A 25,031-nucleotide genomic window follows, 5' to 3' on the forward strand; every position below is an offset into this window, starting at 1 on the left:
AAATTACCATCATATGAAAGAGTTTATTTTAATGTTTTCTATCCATGTAACACTGTGACCAAATACATTAGGTTTTGTGATTTTTCAATCAATCGCAATCAACAGGATAGCTTCTGAAGATTATTCTTCTCCATCAGTAGGATATTTCCGTATCCAATATTGGATGCATAAAACCTTGTGCCTCCAACGTAACGCTCTCGTTTTCGAAGTTCTCCAAATATTCATTCATTCAGAATGAATTCAGATTCAACTTCATACAAATGATCTCTAAATCAACGATAGTCCTACGTCACCCTTGCGGTTATACCATAGATATAACCCACTTCCTGTTTTTTACTTCTGAAAACGTGCAAGGTGGTTGTCCGTTCTCAACAGATACATCGCTCCCCGTTTAATTTTGTTCACAATTTTCCGTTTCAATGAATGATTAACCTAGATTTATAAAATTGATTTCGAAAGCCGAACGAAATGGAGCAAAAAATTACGCTGTCATTAATAATGCATTAAAATTAGTATTCAATATTCATCGCAGGTATATGAGTCTAATTATTCGTTGCACTCCTCGGCAGGAGAGACTGTGTCGCGTGAATATTGTATATTCCAACCATCACCAACATCGACAACATATAATAATTGCACACGATATTTATTATGGCTGAGATTATGTTTTAATGAATTAAAGTGATGCCGCGTATCGATTGAAGCGCAACATTTAATATGCTCATTGAAGTGAATTGAAAATATAGCCAATTTATCGAACATTCAGTTTCAATGAAGATTAATTAAATCTGTAAAAACTATCCGGAAGCTAATTCAGCGGAGAGTTTAGAATTTCATAATAAGTTCCTACAGAACAATTTTTTTTCCAATTCATTTAGGGGTAAGGCTCAATCACATAAGATTTGCGGAGCCATCAATTGCCTACAGTACAATAATTAACAGTACCATTAGTTTATTAGATACTAGCTGACCCGGCAAACTTCGTCCCGCCCAAAATTTGTTTTTTGTTATTAATACCTTCAAACATTCTCGTTTTCTTACTATGACCAAGTTCATGGGTCCAATCGCAGAACTGTTCATTGATTGATCTTCTAATCGACCCCGTTGAATTTACCTTTTACTTTAAAATTCCTAGTATTTTTAACAAAACTCATCATTATAATATCAGATTATTTTCAGACACAAATCTCGTTCGAGATTTTTCAACCACTTGCAAATAGCATGTTTCTCCGTTACATGGATTAAATGTTTCATACAGAAAATATTACACAATAAAGACAGCCCTAAATCGGACAATTCCTTCCTCGAGTTCTGCTCTTATCAACACATCCGGCGATCCTTTTTTTGGTATAGATAGAAAAAGATATAGGAGTGCGTTTCATTACATTAAAATCTATTTCCAGTTTCGAACAAAGATCAACTTCGCAAACATCAAATGGACTAACAGCACTTGTTACTATGTAATTGTACGGGAATAACGGAACATACGGGAATTTCATTTTCCGAATTTTCCCTTTTTCCTCCATAGTTTGTCGAAAATTTTCAATTGTCATGTTTGGTTGGAATATTTTTGGTATAAATATGTGTAATATTGTTATGGGACCCCCTCTCCATGCCAGAGGCGGGAGGGGTGTTATACCATTAAAGAAACATTTCTCATACCCAAGAACCCTCACATCCCAAATTGTGCTTGATTAGTTTTCGAGTTATGTAGAAATTCGTGTTTCATTTGTATGACAGCTTACCCTTAGAGAGCGGGAGGAGTGTCTAACCACCATAGAAATATTTGTTGCATCCTAAAACCTCTACATGCTAAATTTGGTTTCGTTTCCTTGATTAATTCTCGAGTAGTTCAGAAATTTGTGTTTCATTTGTATGGCAGCCCCTCCTTAGAGAGGGGGGTGGAGAGTCTAATCATCACAGAAACATTAATTGCACCCTAAAACCTTAATATGCCCAATTTGGCTTCATTTGCTTGATTAATTCTCGAGTAATGCAGAAATTTGTGTTTCGTTTGTATGGCAGCCCCCCTCCCTTAGAGAGGGGGGTGGAGAGTCTTATCACAATAGAAACATTTATTGCACCCTAAAACCTCAATATGCCTAATTTGGTTTCATTTACTTGAATAATTCTCGAGTAATGCAGAAATTTGTGTTTAATTTGTATGGTAGACCCCCCCCCCTTAGATAGGGGGAGGGGTCTCAAAATATCACGAAAATATTCCCCGGCCCCAAAAACCCCTACATACCAATTTTCATGTTGATCGGTTCAGTAGTTTCCGAGTCCATAAGAATCAGACAGACAGACAGAAATCCATTTATATATATATATATATATATATATATATATATATATATATATATATATATATATATATAAGTTAACAACGTACCACCCTAGCCCCTGTAATACATCCGATCTCACAACAGACCACACGAACTCCATCAGAACAGCCAACGCAGTATCAACGCCATAAGCTTCCCATAGAGCCGATTCCATGAATTGAAAACCATTCACCATAAGTGCAATCCGTTTACGACCAGAACATAAACTACAGCCGAGCCAGCAAACGCTGCCTCGTCACGAACAAGGAACTCATTGATAAGCGCAAGGAACCATATGCGCAGGATCGTAAATCAACCGAAGCAATAAACCGAACAGCAACATAAGCAACGAAGCGATAGAACCCCCGGACACTCAACATGCGCGCCAGCATAAGGATCATCTCACTCAACACACGAGTGAAAGAAGAGAAGAACACGTGTGGGTAGTTTCGTAGCATAGGAAATGTAAAACAGAATCTAGCTTAGCTTGTAGGGACAGTTTAGAAATAAAGTCAGTCTAGTTTAAACCTCCGAAAAGTGTAGTTGTTCTCCTTTTTAAAAAGATCGTTCCCGTCTCTAAACATATAATTGGCGCAGTCGAACAGGCGTCGTGTTTTGGTGAATCTATCAATTCATTGAGTGAAAATCAGTTGAATTTGAAAAGTGTTCAGGCTACGTGTTTAACTCTCTAAGACTAAGCGAATACTAGTTTGCGAGGTGAATACAGAAGCAGCCAAAATTACGACGACCGGACCAAAGGAATTCCAGCGGATATGGAACACATCCTTTTCTTAATGTAAGTAACAAATAACTAAAAAACTAGTAGTAACAAAATATTAAACCACAAGTGTTTGAATAACTTTACCAAACGAAAATTGTTTTTGTTTCAATAATTTTATAAAGGGAAAGTGTTGATTATTCTCAGAACAGCAATGGAAAACCGATTTCCAAATATTGCGAACGTAGAAAATCAGAGCAACGAAGATGAAGAGAGAAGGGCCGTAGAAACAGCGCAAATGTTTCAGCAGGCCGAAACAATCTTAAAATCTATGCAAACTCCGCAAGCTATTCGAGAGCTTCCGAATTTCGACGGAAATCCTGTAAAGCTCCATAGCTTTATTCGTTCAGTCGAAAATCTAATTCCATTTTTAACGGCATTGGAAAATACACCCTTTCATAGTGTGTGGCTCCAATCAATTCGAGCAAAAGTTATTGGCGACGCAGACCAAGTCCTGGAAATCTATGGAACTCCACTAGATTGGGATAGTATTAAAGAAAACCTGATCGCTTATTATAACGATAAAAGGGATAGCGTAACACTGACGCGCGAATTATTTCAATTACAGCAAGTGAACACTGTTGAGGAATTTTTCGGACGTGTACAAAATATTTTGTCGCTCTTAATAAACCATACAAACATTTCGACAGATAACGAAAAAGTGCGAATTGACAGGATAAATACGCACAAAGAAAATGCTCTACAAGTATTTCTTTCTGGATTGAAGGAACCGATAGGCGGGAATGTGAGGGCAAGAAGACCATCCACGATCAAAGCGGCATTTGACGCTTGCATAGAAGAGAGAAATTTTCAATCAAAAACAGGACTGAAATCCCCAATATTCGTTCCTCCGCCTAAGTACGGGAACTTAAATCCTAGATTTCAACCATCAACCTCTAGAATGATGCCCGCACATCAACCAAGAAACTATAACTTTAATATACCAAGAATACCAATACCAAATAGAAACGTTTGGGCTCCAAAATCATACCCGGTACCACAACCAAAACAAGTACCTATGGAAGTAGATCGATCAATCCGATCTAGACAAGTAGACTACATGAATCGACCTAATTCAAGAAACCAGAGAATAAATTATCCTCCTATACACCCGCAACAGAATAACCGTAACTTTTTTCAACAAACTGGACCACCAAGATTTCACGTAGAAGAATTACATAACGCAGTGGATGAATCATTCGATCCATACTACTATTACTATCCACAGCCATATCAATATTACGATCATAATATAAATTACGATAAAACTATCGAAAAAACCGAACAGTTGACCATAGAACCACCATCGCAAAACACTCCGGTAGAAAAATCCGTTTTAGTAGATAATCTAAATTTTCATATGGGCACCAAAGAAGACCCGATAACATGAACTTCATACCGTACTTGAGATTGAAAACCCTAGAAGGATTCGACCTAAAATTACTCGTCGACACAGGAGCCAATAAAAATTATTTGAGCCCCAGACTTGTAAAACAATCTTCAAAATTACCGTCTCCAACATTGGTCACAAATATTTCTGGAAAACATTTGATTGATAGCTACGTTGAATTTAACCCATTCCCTGATATCATCAAATCCAAATTTGTTTTTCACGTTTTCGAGTTTCATAAATTCTTTGATGGCTTAATCGGATATGAAACTCTACAGGAGATAGGAGCAATCATTGACACTAAAAACAATACACTGAACGTTGCAAACAAAACATACAAAATGTACAGAAAATATCCAGAAATTATTTCACAAGAAATTCCCAGACAAACGATCTTGAATATCGAAATCCCAGTTTCTACGAAAAATGGAGATTTCTTAATTGAAAGCGATTTCGAAATTTCACCTAATTTAATCATATGTGCTGGACTCTATCACGCACATGAAAGTAAAGCTTTTGTAGCGATAGAAAACAGAGCAAAAGTATCACAGCTGCTCAGTTTAAACTCCCCATTCGAAATAGAATCAAATAATTTCGAACAATTGAAATCTAGTACAGACTTAAACCACATAAATGATAACGTACCCATCAGTAACAGATATAGGAAACTAATTGACCAATTAAGATTAGGTCATTTGAATTCAGAAGAGAAAGCTCAACTAATAAAGGTCATAAACGAACACCAATCAGTATTTTACATCAACGGCGAATCACTTTCAAACACTTCAGAAGTTACACATTCAATACACACAAAAGACGAATTACCAGTATACCAGAAAAGCTATCGTTATCCTCACTGCCATAGGGAGGAAGTTAGCAATCAGATTCGAAAGATGTTGAAAGAAGGCATAATTAGACCTTCTATTTCCCCATGGAACTCTCCAATATGGGTTGTTCCAAAGAAGAAAGATGCCTCAGGCTTACAAAAATGGAGAATTGTAGTGGATTACAGGAAATTAAATGCCAAAACTGTGGACGATAAATTTCCAATACCAAATATCACAGACATCCTAGATAAATTAGGACGAAGCACATATTTTTCAACACTGGATCTCGCATCCGGTTTTCATCAAATCGGTATGAATAAGAAAGACATCCAAAAAACAGCCTTCTCCACAGACGAAGGGCATTACGAATATTTGCGGATGCCGTTTGGACTAAAAAACGCTCCAGCGACATTTCAGAGGCTTATGAACTCCGTTCTCAAAGGTCTTGTCGGATCCGTTTGCCTTGTGTATATGGACGATATTATCGTTTACAGCACGAGCCTGCAAGAACATTACGTTAATCTGAACAAAGTATTCAATGCTTTAGAAAATGCTAACCTAAAAGTGCAACTAGACAAAAGTTTTTTCTTGCAAAAAGAAGTCAGCTTTTTAGGACATATCGTCAACGAAGATGGTGTTAAGCCGAATCCAGACAAGATAGACGCAATAAAGAATTGGCCCGCTCCAAGAACTGAAAAAGATATCAAATCCTTCTTGGGAACGCTAGGCTACTACAGAAGGTTTATTAAAGATTTCAGTCGAATAACTAAACCTCTTACTCAATGTCTGAGAAAAGACGAAAAAATCGAACACACACAACAGTTCTTAGACTGTTTTGAGAAATGTAAACAAATATTAACTAGTACTTCCGTGCTACAATATCCAGACTTCGAAAAACCATTTCACTTAACCACAGACGCATCACAACATTCAATCGGTGCTGTTTTATCACAGGGACCGATAGGAAAAGACAGGCCAATTGCCTTTGCCTCAAGAACACTGAATAGAAGTGAAGAAAAATATTCGACGATAGAGAAAGAGCTACTTGCCATTTATTGGGCAACTAAATACTTTCGCCCTTACCTCTTTGGAAAGAAATTTACATTATTTACAGATCATAAACCTTTAACCGGAGCTATGAATCTCAAAGATCCTTCTACGAAAATAGCAAAATGGATGATAGCCTTGCTAGATTATTCATATGACATCCAATACAAGGCTGGTAAGCAAAACGTTGTTGCAGATGGTCTATCTAGAATACCACAAGAAATTAATGCAAATGAAGAGGAAGACACATCTTCCGATATGGCTACACAACATTCAGCAGATACAGACGACTCAGAATTTATACCATGCACCGAGAAACCAGTAAACTCCTTTTCTAATCAAATAATTTTAAATATTAGCACTAACGAAGACGAAAAATTTGAACAAATTTTTCCTAAAGTGTTTCGACATACAATAACGAGACATATTTACGGCGTTCCACTTCTTATTAGAATTCTCAAAACAAAAATAGATTTTTCCCGAACAAATTGCATCTACTGCCCAGAAAAATTAATCAATACCATACAGATTGTATACAAAAACTACTTCAGCAGAGTAAAAACGTTCAAAATTTTTATTTCCCAAAAACTTCTAGTCGACTTGAAAACTTCTGAGGAGCAGAACGAAGTAATAGAAACTATTCACTCTAGAGCTCATAGAGGAATTGAAGAAAATTTAGCCGAAATTAAAAGAAATTACTACTTCCCAAACACGAAAAAGATCATTCGACAGTTCATTTCAGTATGCGAAACGTGTCAAAAAGCAAAATACGAACGTCACCCATACAAAATCCTTTTTTCACAAACCCCCATACCCAAAAAACCGTTGGATATTGTCCATGTAGATATTTATATTTCCCAACCGAATATCTTTCTTACGGCAGTCGATAAACTCTCTAGATATGGGATGATGATACCAATTAAATCAAGATCAATACCCGATATTAGAAACGGCATAACAAAACTAATTACAATGTACGGATGCCCTAAATTAATAGTTTGTGATAACGAACCATCACTCAAATCCGCAGAAATCCGAGGTATGCTTCTTGATCTTGGAACAGACATGTATTTCACTGCATCGAATAAAAGTGAAATGAATGGTATCGTCGAGAGATTCCATTCAACAATAAGTGAAATCTACAGATCAAGACAAATACATAGACGTTACAAAAAAGGAACTATTTAGAATTTCCCTTGCACATTATAATAAAACCATTCATTCCAGCACAAATCTCAAACCAGCTGAAATCTTCTTTGGAATCAAAGAGGGCGAAGAACGACCTTTAAATATGGACGAAATCATAACAAATAGGGACAAAATTTATGACGAAGCGATTGTGCGCTTGAAAGCAAAACAAAAAATGGATCTTGACTACCATAACAAAACCCGCGAAACAGAACCGGTACTCGAACCCAACGAAGAAATCTACGTTGCAAGACAGGGTATAAAAAGCAAGACGAAAGACCCATTTAAAAAAACTAAAGTATTGACGAATAGAAGGAAGACGTTCATCGACTCAAAGAAAAGAAAACTTCACAAGACAAAAATTAAACGACGTCGAAAAACATAAAAAAAAATCTACAAAACAAATAAGAAATACTAGACTAAGATTAATCTTCAATAATAACATATTTCTAATTTTAGGTACACACAAATACAAATCGATGGAACATCCATTCTACAAACAACATTACGAAAAAAAAATAATGAATATTCTTATATTTTAGGTACATCTACCTAACAACCGCTACTATAACAATAACGGACCTCAATAGACATGCTGGAATAATAGCATTTAAAGAGAAGGAAACAAAAATCGTCAATTCTCATCACTTGCACATCCACAAGGTTGACTTGGAGAAATTTCAAAGGAATATCGGAATGTTGAATTATACTTTGAAGCTTCTCGAGGAAAACGAACAAACAGCCGAATTCCAAGACGTACTTAACGCACAAATGTCTAGCCTTTTAGAAACATTTTCCAGACTGAACCCAGTCAAACGCCCAAAACGAGGAATTTTCAACCCATTAGGAAGCGTAATTAAATCTATAACCGGTAATTTAGATGACAACGATTTGAAAGATATCAAACAAGCACTTGAACAAACAGACAACAGGATAAATAAATTAATAAAAAATAACGAAAAACAAATCAGCATCAATAAAGAATTCGAAAATAAACTAAACTTAGTGATCTCAAAGATAAACTATCAACAAAGAGATATTATACACGAAATACGAAAATATAGGAACCATGAAAACAAGTGTAAAGACCCTCATGTTAGACAGAACATTCAAAATACACTATTCAATATGAAAGTGCTTGAAAATAAACTAAAAGATATTTTCGAATCTGTTCAATTTGCCAGGTTAGGAATTCTATCAAAAGCAATCCTTAATCCAAACGAAACAAAATATTTTTTAGATGCATTAGAAAATCTAAACATTAAGCTGTCCAACTTAGACCAGGTTTACGAATATTTAGGAATTCAAGTTTTGCACAACAATTCAAACATAATTTTTGTTATCAAAGTTCCATTATTTTTGTCAGGAAATTATCATTACGTTAGGTACGAAAGCTTGCCCCACAACAACAAAATCATTTCTTCAGACTATCGTATTGCTGTTACAAGTGAATCGGCAACTCTCGTCACAAAAGAACCCTGCGAAATTATCGAACAATACCGGGTCTGCCATCGGAAGACCTTAATCAACATTACAGAAAATGGATGCATTCATAACGCACTTTCCGGACACAATTCTGAATGTTCATATACAAGTTACAACGGGCCTATGCAGATAAAACAAATCAACGAAAACACTCTATTAATTTTAAACGCCATTCAACCAGTCACACTCAACTCTAGCTGCGATATCGGAAGCAGAAAAGTCACAGGTAATCTACTGATCAACTTCCAAGATTGCAAAGTAAAAGTCAATAACGACACATATGACGCTGAAACCACCACCGATCATGATCAGATAACTCTCATCTCAACCATTGGGCTAACTATCAAAGAAACAGAATTTATTGAACAACCTGACATCAACCAACTGCACACATTCCATATTACCAACCGAGAACATATCGATGAGATACAGAGCAATCATACAGCCTTTGAAAACACAACAATCGGAGGATTCTCCTTACTCACAGTAATCATATGCAGTCTAGGAGTGTGGATCCTTTTATCATCACGAAGAAACAATTCATCAAAAATAGAGGTAAATCTGGAAAACGTAGAATAATTCCAACTACAATCTCACTTCAGAAGAAATGGCACTTCGAACCAGTTGGAGATTCGGGACGAATCTCACTTAGGGAGGGAGAAGTTAACAACGTACCACCCTAGCCCCTGTAATACATCCGATCTCACAACAGACCACACGAACTCCATCAGAACAGCCAACGCAGTATCAACGCCATAAGCTTCCCATAGAGCCGATTCCATGAATTGAAAACCATTCACCATAAGTGCAATCCGTTTACGACCAGAACATAAACTACAGCCGAGCCAGCAAACGCTGCCTCGTCACGAACAAGGAACTCATTGATAAGCGCAAGGAACCATATGCGCAGGATCGTAAATCAACCGAAGCAATAAACCGAACAGCAACATAAGCAACGAAGCGATAGAACCCCCGGACACTCAACATGCGCGCCAGCATAAGGATCATCTCACTCAACACACGAGTGAAAGAAGAGAAGAACACGTGTGGGTAGTTTCGTAGCATAGGAAATGTAAAACAGAATCTAGCTTAGCTTGTAGGGACAGTTTAGAAATAAAGTCAGTCTAGTTTAAACCTCCGAAAAGTGTAGTTGTTCTCCTTTTTAAAAAGATCGTTCCCGTCTCTAAACATATAATTTATATATATATATATATATATATATATATATATATATATATATATATATATATATATATATATATATATATATATATATATATATATATATATATATATATATATATATATATATATATATATATATATATATATACCCGGCGTAGACTGCATTTTACTGCAAACAAACATTGACAGCCTCCTGAGCTGGTATGAGTGTGATTCGAATTCGACTTTGATATTACCAGACAGTGTTTCACGTTTAGATTTAAATACATAAAGGGTGATTTTTAAAGCGTTTGATTGAGAATTTACAGAAAAAACACAGGAAAATTGTAAAAATAATAAAATATAAATTATAATTTTTTTATTGTGAGCTAAAAATGAATTGTTTATTTATTTATTGAAAATTTTTTCATGTAAATGTTGGCCATGAGTACGTTTAAAGTGATCCATGCGTGAAGTTCAATTTTGCGTTATTTTTCGAGCATATTGGTTGGTATCTTACCGATAACACGTGTAATGTTGTCTTCTAGTGCTTGAAACGATGCTGGTTTATCGGCATATACAAGATAATTGACATACCTCCACAAAAAATAAAACAGCGGCGTCCAATCGCTCGATCTAGGCACAAATGGTTCAAAATGAGAGATGGATTGCTCACCAAAATCATTGCGCAATAGTTCCATCGTTTTGTGTGCTGTTTGGCACCTCTTGTGAACCAAATTTAGGTCGTGTATTTTGGGCAATAAAAAGTTGGAAATCACTACACGATCGCGTTAATTATTGGTAGTAACGTATCGCGTCGATTTTCATATCGTTATGTAGAGAGTGTTTGTGTATGATTGAATCGCTCATAAGTAATTATTGATTTTATGCGGTGTCAAAGGTAGATAATGATGGTGGTAGAGCAAATATAGAACTGCCTGTGACTACAATTGGTGTCTAAAGGAAGAGATGTTGGCAATATGAACACAAATCTAACGTTTTGTCCTCACGAAAACAAGAATGAAGCATGTATCAAGTATCTTCAGCTGCTTCTACAACACCATGCACACTCATCGTTCCTTTTCAGCAATACCAAAACTGTTTACTAAAGAGTTATTTTGAACAAAAAATCATGCATTCTAAAAAAATATCCGAAGCGAATAGATATTCATAATGTTTTGCCGAGAGAGAGCTTCTGTGCATCTAGGTGTGCTTTCGGACTTATCGGTGTGATGATGATTTGAATTATGGAAGCTTTCAACTTTCTCTTCAACTTTCCGATTTCGAAAAATAAACTCGGTTTTGAGAAAGCCATTAGGAAAGCCTCGCTTTCGCTAGCTGGTTTCGCTAGCTGCTTTCGCTAGCTTCCGACCGATCGTTCAGTTTTCGTGAATTTGAGTATTATTCCCAGGTAAAAAGTGGCGTCAAAATGCACCGCATTTCAAGTCGGATGTGAAGACAATATTTTCCAGCGGAGATAGAACGGTGAAAATTTAAAGGCGGAAATTTGTTCCGGATCGGCTGTTGTCACCGTCGTCAACACCACATACCCGATTCGATTCGGATTTTCTGTTGACGTTCTGCGAAATTAGTACAATTTTTAGAAAATGGTGTTTTGAGATGTGATACTACTAAGAGAAATTGAAAAACTACTTGGATATTCCATAAGTTATGTGCTTCAGTGTCGCTCTAGACAGCGCTTAATCAACAGTACACGTTAATCCAGAGATTCAATTTGACAATTCGCTCAAATTTCAATCCTCGAGTCGTTGTTTTTGAAAACTTTTGGCCTGAAAACTGCTCAAAATCTGTTTTCACACATGTTTTGTTATCCGTAAATGTTCTTAGTTCATCATTTGAACCATTGGAGCTTTTGAGCACATTTCATAACTAGAAGAAAGATTTAAATATCTTTCAATAAATGTTTAATGTAGGGATTTACAATTCTGCTTCAAACACGTTGTACCCAAAAGAGTTAGCTTCAATATTTAGATTGTCAGAAACCGTAACTCGACCGCCGCATGTGACGTTTAGTTCGCGAATGAGCAGTCAAATTCGATTTAACTCCAATGGGTCAACCTTTTGGTTCTTAAAAATTCTGCAAGCACATCAATTATGAAGGTTCTTTGAAAGTTTTCTTTCTCTTATTCTCGGTCGTCCGAATATCCGTGGTTACCGCGATATAGCCAGAAGATTACAAAAGTTTTTACATAGAGGAGGGTGGCTCTTCCAAAGCAAATGTATTTTTAAAATAATATGAATGCTTTTTTTAACTTCAAATTCCCTTAGCTTAGTAAGAAAGAGATAAACGGCCGTGGCCGAGTGGTTAGCGTCCTACATTATCATGCCGGGTGTTCGGGTTCGATTCCCGTTCTGGCCGGGGGATTTTTCCGTCAAAGAAATTTCTTTCGACTTGCACTGTGGTCACGCATATTCTAGAGCTTGCCCCTCGGGATGCATTCAAGACGTGTTATTTGGCTTAAGAAATCTCAATTAAGTATTAATAAATGGCGCTAGTTATTGCATACGTTGAGACGGCAAAAGTTCTACAGGGAACGTTATCGCCATTCAAGAAGGTAGTGGTTATCGCAGCAAATAGTTATCAACATTTTGTCTAAACATCCAACGGTATGCGTAGAAGTTCAGTGAGCTGGCGACATGGGGGGGCATGCAGTCTTGAATAACCGAGCCAAAGCGTTGCATTTGTACCCGCTTTTGTAGACCATGTTAGCAAAACGCATTCCGGGCAGTAAAAATGCATGGGAGTATAAAAAGTACTGCCGAGATCTGTAATGCCGATTTTCCCAATTTATTGGTTTCGGAATCTGTGATGGGAGAACACATTCCCTTTTGCAAAAAGGCAAGCGAGTACAAAGGTAATCCAAGCTTGCATCTCATTTGCAATGCCAATTTCCCCACGCTCCGTGGTTTTGAAATTTGTGTTAGGGAAACATTCCAATTTGCAAAAACGCAAACGAGTACAAACGTACCTGCTACTTGTATCTATTTTGAAATGCCGATTTCCATTGGCTCCATGGTTTAGAAGTCTGTGTTAGGGAATCATCCATTCATTCCTGCGATGGTAGCTTACTCGCTGTTCAATTAGAACTGAGTGGATTTCCCAGCGGCGTTCTTATATACCGATTGGTGATTTCAATAGCCTGTTTTGAAAGCAATTTTAAGGCTACTGAAACAAGTTTTTGGATCAAAAAGTAACAAGTATATAACGCGTAGACATTTTATTTTTCGAATGATAAACACATACCATTTCGTTCAGTTGTTAAGGAGCTATTACGCCCAAAATCTCGGTCTCCGACGTAACGCTTTCGTTTTCAAAACTTTGATTTTACACCCCGGTATAGAAATGAAAGACGTAGTCCTACGTCAAAATATTATGATATTCTTAGGAATCGCATCAATCGTTTACACTAGCGCGAATTTATAAAATTCTACCACTTGAATGAACAGTTCAATTTTTTCAGTTAAATCACCTATGAGTACGAGTACAAGAAAGAGAGAAGGAGCCGTCTCTCTCATTTTCGGTGAATTTATTCACCTGAACTAAAACACTGCGGCCAACTTGAGTGATTTCTCACCAGTGCGAAATTCATCAGCGTTTACATATGCTGAATTTATTCTATTCATAGTAGTTATATCTATCTCGGAAAAGTGTATCATATATATTCTCACCCTTTTACATCTATTTTCGCGTGAATAAATCCATCTATAGCTATAGATTCCCCTCATGTAAACACGCCATTAGACGCTGAAGCAGAATCTAGTGATGAAATGCGCTCAGAACACTGATACACAATGAAATTTTATATGGGGTCTGAAGTGGAAACTGGAATGGGGATAGCTCATTCAGAATTGTCGTAAACTATCTTTTCATAAGATGGTTATATCGAGTATTTCTGAATAGTGGCAGATCTCTAATATGTTCTTAGTTGACACTTTTAGATGTTGGGTTAAATTCCCAATCAGTCAAGGATCTTCCCGGGTTGGAAATTTTCTTGACAGGCCTTGAGAAAGCTTTGGATCTAAAGTTGAGACTATGAATATGTCGATGTCATTACGGATAGAAACAATGTTTTTTTACAGTTTCCGCCAATTTATAATGTTCGATTAATAGAAATTCATGCCTGCAACAGAGTCAGTTCTTTTTTGTTTTTGCTTTATAATGCTGGTCTTTTAACTTTAATGCAAACATAAACACTATCTATAAGATAATCGACCTGTTCAAACCTTTGTAGGGGATGACCCACCTCATTCAGAAGTTCCAACGGATCTAACGATGAACTATATTTTGAGTAGCTTCTAGACCAAAAGTTTTGAAAAACAACACCCAAAATTAATTTTTAGCACATGTTTTGTCATCCCGATTTATTACATTCAATGAACCTAAACCTACTAATGAACCTACTGGTAAACATGTGTATAACATATATAGTATAGCTATAAAAGATCAATATGAGCGAGCAAATCAAGAGATCCATTGCAAATAAGCATGCATTAACCCTTTGCGGTCGTGTTAAATTTGGGCATGGGTGTCGTACTGGTCGGAATTATTTTTTGTTGAAAAAGCAGTGCTACATGCAAGACTATGAAAAATAAAAAATAAATATATTTTTTTTGTGAACTATATATACGTATTAACTTAACAATGTATTTTAATATGGTGTTTTTAAATTAAGTTATAATTTATAATTCGTCTTCGTGAGAATTTTTTCGAAACAGTCTCCAATACTAAATCATAAGAAGCACAATCAATGCATAATTTTATTTTTATTATCCGTTGAATATGAGGCACTTTTGCCATTGATGCAATAAATGTGTAATTAATGCCAGCAATGTGTCCGGAAAGATTAGATGTGGGTGACTTTGGTACTGAGTACCGTTATCTAATACTCATAGAAGCACTCTATTGATTCGTGAAGAGGTTCACTAGACATGAAGCTTCGTTTATGAAAAGCACAAACTGATACTTGGTTGAGTAAAATATAAGATTAGCATGGCTTCTTGCTGTGGTGGCTGAGAGCAGACAAACGACCAGAACGGTAAAAAAGGTATGGTGGCTGAGAGCAGACAAGCGACCACAAAGAGTTAGAGCAGTTTTCGTTGATTTTATAATTCCAGATACTAAACGAGTAGTGATATAGATGCTATCTACGATATTGAAAGATCGTCATGTGACTTATTGTGAGATTGAAGCATTGCTGGGCATTCGATACCACTACAATACAAAGGTTTTTTCACGATGGAAACCTCTTTGATTCAAATATCAATGATGTTTCCTTTGACTGAGAAGAACTTTCCAAATCAGAAATAATCGAGCACGTTTTATCTGCAGTCCCCGCATTGTTTTTGTTACGCTTCCCATTTTGCCCTATCAAGAGCATTTACACAATATCAGTGTTGGTCCCCGTTCGTAAAGATATTAATTGTACAAAAAGAAAATATCCAGAAATTCGACTAGAGACTAGTCACGTATCGTAAAACATCCGAAAACAAACCATATTATTTTATTTCCTTATATTGTAACTGTCAGTCCCAGCGATAAACGTTTTTCTAACGAAATGCTCAGTCCCTAGGGACCGACATGGAGCTCAACGTGTTAAATAGTGTTCATGGATTATTTTCGAAAATATAGTTCAATTATATTGCCAGTAGAAATAAATTATTATTATTTTCTTTTTCAATCATTCTCGAATCAGCACCCTTTTCAGAACCAAAAAATCACTATCGGCCCGACGGTAATAGCTATAAATAGCCAAAATGAAATCAGAAATCGCAAGGAAACCTAGCTTATGTCGTTACGATTCGCTCTTGGGTTTTCATTATTAACGGTTAGACTGCCCGTTCCTAAAACACAGAATAATGTGCTAATAAGCAGTCCAATTTAATCACGTTTGGGCATCAGTCCACTCATAATATTTTCACAAGTTGACATTAGCACGAATCGTATATTATTGTAATCGTACCTGAGCTTCCCCACTGCGGGAACGAAACAGTTAAACAGCCGAAAGGAAAATAGTTCCTTCGCATAGGTTTGTCCGGTGCGAATTGAGTTGGGGGGAGAGATCCTCGATTAGGTTAACAGCCACAAGGGTCGCTTTTTTGTTGGCGAAAATTAATCACGCGAAATATTTCTGGACCTGGTTATGTAAATAGATCTTTCACCTTCGTATATTAATAACATGGATTTATTCTACTTTTGAATTTTTTTTTTTGAGATTGAATTTTAAGACTTACATGAGATTGTAGAGAGCATTATTTAATATCAATGAGATGCTCATATCAATCATGTTACCTTTAGATTGCTACTATTCATTTCGAAACTCGCGAAAAGGTCCACTATAAATCGAAACGATTCAAAAACTCACCACACAATTTCTCTGGAAGTGAAGAAAAATCAGGTAATTCCGTCATACGCTGCAAAAGACTATCCAGATTACGTGGTGGATTACAACCAAGCAATGGATTATTATCTTCTTATTTTTATTCCAGATTAATATGTCTCTCTATCTCACGCTATGCCTGGCAACTACACACTATTGGGAAGGGAAACTCACTGTGGAAAGCTTTTCTCTTCGAAGCACCGGTTCACAACTCTTCGTTCCGCTGTGGCTATCCACAACCGGTATAGCACACTTCTGGTCACACAATCTTTATGATTAAATTTGTTTACCTTCAGCCAATGCTTTACCACCAGTATTCCACCACCACATCCCACTGCCCACTAATAAGGAACAAACATCAAGCTCCCCATTCTCTCGTCAACAATTTTACCCTGGAGGTACCAACTCACCTGCTATTTCCCGTCACCACTCTCAGTTCGCATCTGTTACTGACTTTCAACAGCGGTTTTCCGTTGCTCTTCCTTTACCTCTCCCTCTCTCACCTTATGCTCACTCTCTGATTTTCTCCTGTTGGTCTCACGCTATCACATTCTTCAGACCGAAAGCTCTCTTCCACTGAGCAAAAAAGGGAAAATTCAAGATGGCTGACGTCACCTGTGCGTGATGAATTTTCTGTATGCGATCTTTGTGTAATAAAACTTCGATATGTTCAATCAGCAAAGAAAATTTTCAATGTACACCTCTCATTTATGTTCATTTGAGCCTTCGCCGCAGCATTGCATGCATTTCATCCAGTTGATCAAATAGAAAATGTAAGCATTTTTGTCGGGAGCTTTTCAAAAAATAGCAAACTCGAATCTGTCACTCCGGAACACGCTCCGATTGTTAACAATTCATATGAGCAACTCTTGATTATATATTTTTCTCCTCGGAATATCTACGATACATAACTTCACGTAACTCTAGAACATGATAACATGATTGCACACTGTCAGATTAGTTTCCATATACATTCTACAATCCTGAATGACCGAGATTCGAGTTTAAACGCGAGGGATGGAAGGTCAAATCTACACTGGTGAAGATATTGGATGGCAAAAATGAAACCAGCAGCTCCTCTCTACACAGTGCTATGATCCTTGGGGCTGCTTCTCTCTCGAATGATCACATAAGAGTAGTGAAGCTCGGGGTGACAACCACATTGAAGAGCAGCATAGCAAAGCGAAATGCCAAATACACACAAAGCAAATCAATTCTCTCAACTATTCGCGGAGAAAAAAATGGTCCGCGAGCTTTTCATTCAAATTTTCCCCCCAAGGAGGAGGCTTTCGCTCAATTCGGAGCGCACTAGCCTATTCCTGACAGAGATAGCGCGTTCTCTTTCTCCGCCAACTTTGGGAAAAGGTATGATACAAACAATGCGTTGGAATAGATGATTTTCAGTAGATCGATTTAACAGATGTTTCATCGAAATATGTTTGCAGCAAAGCGTTGCACAGGAAGAGAACATGTGTTTTCAATTCACAGAATTGAGATAGGCTTAAGTTGTACGCGGTGTTACGTAATGTTGGGTGCGTGCCCCGTCAGAGGCGGGGGATCTACAAAATACAATCCGATCACGATGATACAATAACATCATACTTCCCACATAGTCTGGTTTTACTAATTTTATCTATTTAGAAATCTCCTATACGCTGGGACATTTTAACAAAACACAAGACATTCGTAACTTGTTTAGTTTTAGTTTTAAAATTTCGTTTCGGGACTGGATAATGCGAATGATTCCAAAGATCATTCAAAGTAATCTTTGCCAGCTTCCATGCACTTTTCACATCAATTTATTTGTGATTCAACTCATTTAGAGGAATAATGTCCAATGCTTTCGAATAGTTCTCGTTCTCGTCGATACGTGTCTTAATTTTATTTGTTTCGATTTTTTACTTCGCCATATCCAATTTTGCGGACAAGCCCTTTTTAGTTATGAATTTAAAAATGGCAACTGATGTCGTCTGCCACAAAATCATTCGGTTTTCAGTTCCGAGGAATTCTTCTCATTCGAAGAAACTCTTGTTTTCCCAGCGACGAGCCAATCTCTCGTTGATTTGTTTTGCGATTTTCAACAATCGGGAGTAATTAACACTTATATAAATAATCGCTTTGGTTTATTTCATCCCTCGGACAGTCAACAAAACCAAATCCGGCTGGGTCAGAGACTCACTTTAACACGTCAATGGCTTCCTATTCCGGTGCTCGCCATAATATCTCACAGGCTACGTTCGTGGAAGAGTATTTATGGAACCATTTTACCTCACATCTCTTGGAATGGTCACGCACGGTATTTGCCGTGGAAAAAGTCAAGTTCAAAGTATGGTCTTTAGAAACACAGAAACAAAAAAAAATAATATAAAATAATATCCATTCATGTTCTGCCGTGGAAAGTATGAATACTACTTTTGAACACAAATAAACTTAAGATCTACAATAAACTCGGAAGGAAATGTAAAAACAAAAAAAAATTGGCCGTTTTATAATCCTTTGCGAAAAGATTTCCGATGATTCTGGTGACCTTAATCCAGTGATTGTACAAATCCAAGCTACTACTACAGACCGATTTCAAGACTACCACATGGGCTGAAAAGTCCCTGGATTTTTCAACAGATGGCACTAAAACAATAACAATATTCATTTCGAGAGGTTCATCTGTCACTAGTTTATGTGTAAAGTTTCAGGACATTTCGTTTATTTGTTCACAAACTACAATCACTACCCGAGCATTCGTACAGAAAATGGAGAAAGAAAAATATCGTATTATGATCAAACATTGTTTTTTGATAGGAAAACTCCTGAACAATCAATGCAGTAGTCGACGAAATGTTTTTCTATTTCTGCTCCTTCGAGAACAAGAGTTTATCGGTAGTTTTGTGAGTTTAAAATGGGCCGTACAAGCACCATTGATGCACCTCACTCTGGAAGGCCAAAAGAGACTACCAATTCAGAAATCATAAAACAAGTACATCGACGAGTGAGGCCGTAGGCATTTCAGAAGAACGAGTGGTATACATTTTGCACGACATTTTGGACATGAAAAAGCTATCCACGCGATGGATGCCGCGTTTGCTGACCGTCGACCAAAAACAGCGGTGCGTTGATGATTCAGGGGCCGGTTTGGCGTTGTTCTAGCGTAATCGAGTGGCCTTTTTTCAACGTTTTGTGGCAATAGATTAAACGTGGATCCCATACCATACTCCCGAGTCCAATAGGCAGTCTACAGAGTGGCACTGAGGCATATTTCGAAGGCCTAGACGTTTCTTACTAAAGAAAGGGAATCGAAATGTTGGAAACTCGCTATACCAAGTGCATTACCCTCGAAGGAAAATGTGTTAAAAAATGAATACAGATTTGCCCAAAAAACCATTGTTTTTTTTAAATCCCGAGACTTTTCAGCCCACGTAGTACATCATTTGGCCATGTAGTTGTTGCGACCCATCTCTGGCGCCGTTCCAGACAAGGATAATACTGACGAGACAACGAAGGAATAAAATAAATTTTTTATGAAATATTCTTCTGTAGACATAGGATAACTAGACTTAATTTAATAAGTTATGTAGATATAATCCATTTAAAGTTAAGTTTAAAAATGTGCTGCTAGATGATGGCTCCACTTGAACCTCATTAAATAAATAAAGGGCAAAAGGAGGAGCTGCAACTGACAGTTTACTGTGCTGCTGTGACGATCGATAAAAGTTTAGGATACTGTGTAAGGCCAAGAGTCGGACTGCTCCAACATCTCCGTGAAAGGCGTGAGCCTCCATGGCAGAGAAGATTGTAGCAATGGATCCTACACAAGCGAGCCGCAATTGAAAGGATGATGGCGTACAAAAGAAGCAACAGATCGACGAAATTATGTCGCCAAGTTACTGTGATCGTGCGGCTTACTGAACTTCGCCAGCTGACGGAAAAACTTGACATAGTGGTACAGCAATTGAGCGTCTTAACAAGACGTCTGAAGCGCTCTGAACGGCTCTGACTCTGCAAAGCGCCAACAACAAAATCGGATGTTCAGAGATAACGAAAAGGCGTCCTACGACCAGATTAGCGACGAGAAGCCCGGCTATCGCGAAGGTTTGCCAGACATTAGCGATGTGACGAACTTCTGGGCTGGTATTTGGGAGACCCCCAAATACGTGGTTAAGACGGGAGGAGGAGAGTTGTGGTGAAATTGAAGAGATGCAAGCTATCATCTTCGGAGAAAACGATTTCTGCGAAGGCTCGCGGTACCTGAGGAACTGGGCAGCACCGGGCTCCGATGTTGTTCAGAACTTCTGGCACAAGAAACTGACCATCGCACATCCAAAGATAGCTGAGTGCTTCAACAAGGTGATACTGACCCACACAAACTCCCTGAACTCGTCACCTTCCTCCTCCCGAAAGACAGCAACACATCGAGCCCATCAAAGTACAGACTGGTAACGTGCCTATCGCCATAGTCGAGCATAATTAGCAAAACCTCAGTATGGCCTATATCGACTATCAGAAGGCTTATGACTCCATACCTCAGTCGTTTCTCGTCCGGGTATTGCAGATCTATAAAATTGATCCCACCGTCGTTAGGTTCCTGCAGCATGCGATAAGCCAGTGGAGTACGTCTGATGGGGAAAATGTGTTACAGTCTAGAACGGTGCAGATAAAGAGGGGAATATTCCAAGGCTACTCTCTCAGCCCGCTTTGGTTTTGTCTGGCATTGAACCCCTCAGTAGGACCCTAAAATGGCTATAAGACAAGGTATGGCGACGATGCCCACGAAGAAGTGACCCACACCTATTACATGGACGATCTCAAGGCCTACGCTGATTCACGTCATCGTCTAGGTGTATCTATCCGGGCTGTTGAAGACATAAGTAGGAACATCTGCATGGAGTTTGGCCTCGACAAGAGCCGCTGTGAAGGGCAGTTTACCGAATTCAGAGATTACGAGGTCTATGACGACGAGATGATAAAAGACATGGTTCGTGGCGAATCCTATAAATATCTTGGATTCCGACAGCTCAACAGAATTTGGCACTCCGATATCAAAACGAAGCTGCAAGATAAGTTCTTGAATCGAATGAACTGTGTCCTAAGGACTTTCCTCAACGCGGGGAACAAGGTACGCGCGATCAACACATTAGCGGTTCCCCAGCTGACCTTCAGTTTTTGAGTAGTCAACTGGAACAAAACTGACCTAGAAGACCTTGAGAGGCAACGTACCCAACTACCGGTACCTGCCTGCACCTGTCCTGGAAAATTACTGTTTCAAGCCATCATCGATGTTGCTATTCCGCTGAACCAAAATCTGGAGGAGACCCTCGGTCGCAAAATTTGTGAAGGGTGTGTCACATCAAATTGCATCACGGAAAAAAATGCTGTAGAAATTTAATTTTTAGGAATTATATCTTCAGCTTTCGCTTATAATCAGATAAGAGTGTATAGATCACGTTGGCCATGCTTCACTGTCAATTTTTCGTAAATTTGGAAAAATGTCGTCGAACGAAAAAGAGCGCTGTGAATTAATCCTGCGCACTCATTTCGAGAATCCGGAGTTGTCACATCGGGACATCGGTAAGATGCTGGGAATCGTCCAATCCACGGTCAGCAGAGTACTAAAACGATACTTCGAGAACCTAACCATCGACCGGAAGGTGAAGAACGGCAAAAATGGATGCTCCGTCAGTGAAAAAGATCACAAGCGCGTAGTTAAGCAGTTTAGACGTGATCCGAGAAGTTCGGTCCGGGATGTCGCCAATAAGCTGAATTTGTCAAGTTCATTCGTCCAGCGGACCAAGCAGCGGAAGGGCCTGCGTACATACAAGGCTCCTAACCGCGACGAAAGGCAAAACATGGTGGGGAAAACGCGAGCCCGGAAGCTGTACACCGAAATGCTGACGAAGCCGCATTGCCTGGTAATGGACGAAGAAACCTACGTCAAAGCGGACTTTCGTCAGCTGCCGGGCCTGTTGTTCTTCTCCGCAGAAGACAAATTCAGCGTTCCGGAGGAGATTCGCAAGCAGAAACTATCCATTTTTTCCAAAAAGTACATGGTGTGGCAAGCGATCTGCTCTTGCGGAAAGCGGAGCGCCCCCTTCGTGATGACCAGCACGGTAAACGGGCAGGTTTACCTTAAGGAGTGCCTACAGAAGCGCTTACTACCACTATTGAAGCAGCACGAGGGCCCGACCATCTTCTGTCCGGATCTCGCTTCGTGCCACTATTCAAAGGACGTGTTGGAGTGGTACGAAGCCAACGGGGTCACCGTCGTGCCAAAGGAAATGAACACGCCCAACGCGCCGGAGCTTCGCCCAATAGAGAAATATTGGGCGATTATGAAGCAGGCCCTCCGGAAGAACCCAAAAGTTGTCAAATCGGAGGCGGACTTCAAGAGAAAATGGATTTCTGTTTAAAAAAAACTACAACCTGACGTTGTACAGAACCTTATGGACGGGGTAAAGAGGAAGGTGCGAGCATACGGGCTTGGGCTCGAAGTATGAATAAAAAGAAAATGCCAAAAGTTGTTTAATAGTTTTTATTTTACTGTCTAAAATTTTCAAAAGGATCGGTCTACTGGGCGAATTTCTACAGCGTTTTTTCCGTGATGCAATTTGATGTGACACACCCTTTAAGTACCGACCATTGGCGATGGAGCTCAAGGAACTGTGGGGGCTAAGGGAGGCCCCATTAATTGTTCCAGTCGTTCTCTGTGGAACTGGAATTGTCCCGAAATACCTCTGGAAGCACTAAAAGTGTTGAGCATGGAGAATAAATTGGCCGGCATCGTTGACATCTGTGCGATTGTCCGACAATTCATCGGTCAGGACTAAAAAGCACGAGCATGCAGATACGTGCATTCCGCCGAACTTTGTCCCCTTTCGGCATTCAGAAGCCTAGTTTGCCTAGTCAACAAGAGAGATAAGTCTGCAAAAAAAACTAGTGTAGGCCAAAATCGGACTGAACACGCTCTGATCTTTTCAAAAAGAATTTAATAAATCATCTAATCGACAATAAATGCATTCATAACTTAAACAGTGAACAACCACAACAATTCCAGCAATTCCTCTTCACGTTCACTGTTTCTAACTCTCAGTAAAGTTGCCAGTCCTATCATTTGTTAATGCTTTCATAATTATTGTGATCATATTTTTGAACCTATTCTCGTACAAAACTACATGTTATTTGGATCCCTTAAAAGATTAAATTTTCTAAATAGTTTCTTCTTTACTAGGATCCAAAAATTCGCCTCGCCTTTCTGAAAACAATATAAAAAACTTGAGTCTCTTAGGTCTCGACACCTCGAAAATTACAAAAAAAAAACATTTTTAATTTATTTCTCAAAAGTAGGCCTTTATGGGGGTAGTACACTATGAAAACTTGAAAAAATTAAACAAATAATTCTGGCCTAAAATGTTCTCTAGGATGTCTACTTTGCTGTAGTTTTTGTCAAAGGTTTGTCCGATGCACGGTTCTAAAGTTAAATACCAATTAGTGGACCGAAGCCTTTGCACAAGGAACGCGGATCCAAAATTTAAAACGCGTTTTTCTCGAAACTAAGTTTTGCAAAATTGTCCATTTGATTTGGATGAAATATTTTTTCCCAGACACTCCACTAAATTTATTGTTATCGTACGTAGTTATTTTATTTTAATTTTTTTTTTTTTGATATTTTGAAAAATACAATTTTGGTGAATGTTTTAGTCTCGATTTTTGAGGCAAAAACGCAATTCTTTTACAAAAAATGTCGCCATTTCCTCAAAAATCAATATTTTGAAAAAAATCCTACGTGAAATGACATGAACTATATCCAAGACTACGTAAAAAATCATTGGCTGAAATCGGTCCACGAGAAAAACTTGTAGAACTCCCACCAGTTTACAAGGTTTCGGATGCAAGGGTTCAACAAACCGGTTGCGGCTATTAAGGGGACAGTCCAATCGACACCAATTTTGTTTGTTTGTTATGTAATATATACCTAATAAAACTGTGATATCAGATGAATCATCGTAATTTATTTTCTCGTTGAAAAAGATCGCGAAAATCACAAACTTTTTATAATGTTCATAGGATACTACCCCCTTAAAGCGCCAAGTAATATTTTTTTTTTCTGAAAAGTATACTAAAAAACTTAATTTCCTTTCGACAAATCACAGTCAAATCATTATGATCGCGAATATACGATTGAAAAATCGTAAGCAAACGTAAAGGTTAGGAAAAATTTTAATCAATATATCAATTCTAGGTTGATTGGTTGAGCCTGAGCTTGAGTAAAGTGTCCTATTTGTATAAATATCACTTGAATGGCGCAACAATACAGTTCATCGTATCGCGAGCCTGGACAGAATCCTGCTAGAAGTAGCATGGTCCATCTCCGTACATGCCTAGAAATTTTTGCTTCTTACGATGTACTTCTCTTTTGCACTCTGTTTCTTGTTCGGTTTACAT

General features: G+C 38.1%; 1 protein-coding gene across 15 annotated transcripts in view; it reads right to left on the bottom strand.

Annotated features, from left to right (window-relative positions):
* LOC129779662 (RIMS-binding protein 2) overlaps positions 1-25,031 on the bottom strand; it is a 196,369-nt gene that overhangs the window by 155,894 nt on the left and 15,444 nt on the right. The window contains exon 1 of one of the 15 annotated variants that reach the window (XM_055787256.1): positions 17,012-17,642. The exons of 12 other annotated variants lie outside the window; for them this stretch is intronic. The gene's annotated coding sequence lies outside the window, so the exon portion shown is untranslated. Of the gene's footprint in view, positions 1-16,586; positions 16,609-16,775; positions 16,800-17,011; positions 17,643-25,031 lie in introns of those variants that run through there. 2 more of the 15 variants (XM_055787259.1, XM_055787260.1) reach the window with 2 other exon arrangements.

Source organism: Toxorhynchites rutilus, chromosome 3 (assembly GCF_029784135.1).
Source record: "Toxorhynchites rutilus septentrionalis strain SRP chromosome 3, ASM2978413v1, whole genome shotgun sequence".
NCBI lineage: Eukaryota > Metazoa > Arthropoda > Insecta > Diptera > Culicidae > Toxorhynchites > Toxorhynchites rutilus.